Source organism: Taudactylus pleione, unplaced genomic scaffold, assembly GCF_031769625.1.
Source record: "Taudactylus pleione unplaced genomic scaffold, aTauple2 ptg000314l, whole genome shotgun sequence".
NCBI classification, from domain to species: Eukaryota; Metazoa; Chordata; class Amphibia; order Anura; family Myobatrachidae; genus Taudactylus; species Taudactylus pleione.
Window position 1 is genome coordinate 12507501 of NW_028284715.1, and position 1833 is coordinate 12509333.

A 1833-nucleotide genomic window follows, 5' to 3' on the forward strand; every position below is an offset into this window, starting at 1 on the left:
TTATTATTTTTATTATTACATCTAAAAAACACAAACTGTAAGACAAAAATATATTTTTTTATTTAATTGTTCATCTGTGTCTTTAAATACAACGGTATTTTTCTCCATTGGGCCCTTTAGCAATATATTAATGCTGTATAGTTTATAAGTTAAAACCAATATATTTGCACCTTTCCGTTAAAGGGATAAACACGTCTGAAGTATTACGAAAGATTTTGGAAAACATTTATCAGGTCACTCAATACATTTATTTATCTGGAGAACGGAAATGTGATATTACCATTGTGTATCTGCGTAAATATGTCTTAATTAAAATAGTCTAGTAATTAGTTACTTGAAAACGGGTAATAATTGATGTTATCAGATTTCAGATACATATATATTTCCTTATTACAGGAAACAGGTATCTCTAAAAACAATTTATTTCTGTTTGTCAAATGCTAATTCCATGATACAGTATAGATATATATATATATATATATATATATATATATATATATATATTTCCAACAGTAGTTGGACTGCTTTTGTTATGTTTTGCCATCCCAGTATTTCTCAATACGGTAGGAAAGATTTGTATTAATCAGTAACTTGGATCTACATGTCCAGCAATGTTTGCTGAGATTGCCCTGTATGGCCACACTGTTATATTGTTATACTAGTTCTTTATTATTGCTGCAGATGAATCTATATAAGGGGGAGATGTGAATGTAAGAAGTGTAGTGTGTACTGTAGGTGCCATTTGTCGCCCACGCTTGGACCTGGCTGTGTCATATTTAACTAATCTTAATTCAATCAGGTGATTAGCAATATATAGGTACAAAGCAAATGCCACACTGGGTTTAATTACACACAACACCAAACGTCCAACTAATGAAATTCATTGTGATCAGGGAGGATCTACTGAATTGTTAACCCTTTCCATTGCTGCAGTTAATGTCACCCAGGCTACGTTCCGAATAATAACAACTCACTATGGGACACAGCCTTACTATTTCCCTTGCGCTCAACTCTATATAATATAAAAATCAACGCACACACATACATACACACTGCACTGTATTACTAGGAAGTAGTGGATTTCACTATGTAGCACTTTGCAGTACTTTGCTGCTAGCAGTCTCATGGCATGTCATGTTCTCCTTCCTCCCACACACTGGAGCAGTTAGAACTTTACAGAGTTCCATCCTTCAGAGTACACTGCTGACTTACCTACCACAGCCTGGCTGTTCCCAGGGGCCCTTCTTCACTCCACAATCTCCAGGACAGACCCTAAGCCTCTCTGGCTTTGCATTAGATCCACACAATTGGTCCAGCATGTAGTTTCAGTAAAGCTCCTCCATTGCCTGCCCCAGTGGCAGGGCTCACAGAGTTGCAGAAGCAGTGCGTGTGTGCACAGGCTGTTTAGGGACTTTGCAGTGCTGGGGTAGTCCTGTAGGATATAGGGCTTGCAGTGCGGTCCCCCTGTGCGCCCTGATCCCCCCTGGCTTCTCCTCTCTCCAGCTTTCACTCTTTGCTGAGTTTGGTGCAAGTCTGAGATCAGCCTCTCAGATCCATCACATATCAGCCCTGAGTGGCCTGCTCTCCTAGCCCCGCCTACCCGTGGAACGTTCGCAGTTGTAACATTGTATCCCTGCCCCGGCCACGCCCCCTTCGCTGTGCAGCTTGCCTAATGGCTCGCGGTGTTTACTTCTGTTTGGATAGCAACTATATCTTAAAGGGACCTGTCCCTGTTTTACTCCTCCCAACCTAAAGTGGCCTTTGCATTGGGAAATACACCCCCCATTGGTAAAGCTACAGAACCCCCATACTCTAACACTGATCACTTGCTGG

The 1833-nt window shown here is 40.6% G+C and overlaps 1 protein-coding gene across 3 annotated transcripts in view; it reads right to left on the bottom strand.

The window, feature by feature from the left end:
• Nucleotides 1-1546, bottom strand: part of OSR2 (odd-skipped related transciption factor 2) — a 7675-nt gene extending 6129 nt beyond the window's left edge. For 2 of the 3 annotated variants that reach the window (XM_088442611.1, XM_088442609.1), the window contains exon 1: nucleotides 1213-1546. The gene's annotated coding sequence lies outside the window, so the exon portion shown is untranslated. The remainder of the gene's footprint in view (nucleotides 1-1212) is intronic. The other variant, XM_088442610.1, reaches the window with a different exon arrangement.
• Between the last annotated feature and the right edge of the window lie 287 nt (nucleotides 1547-1833).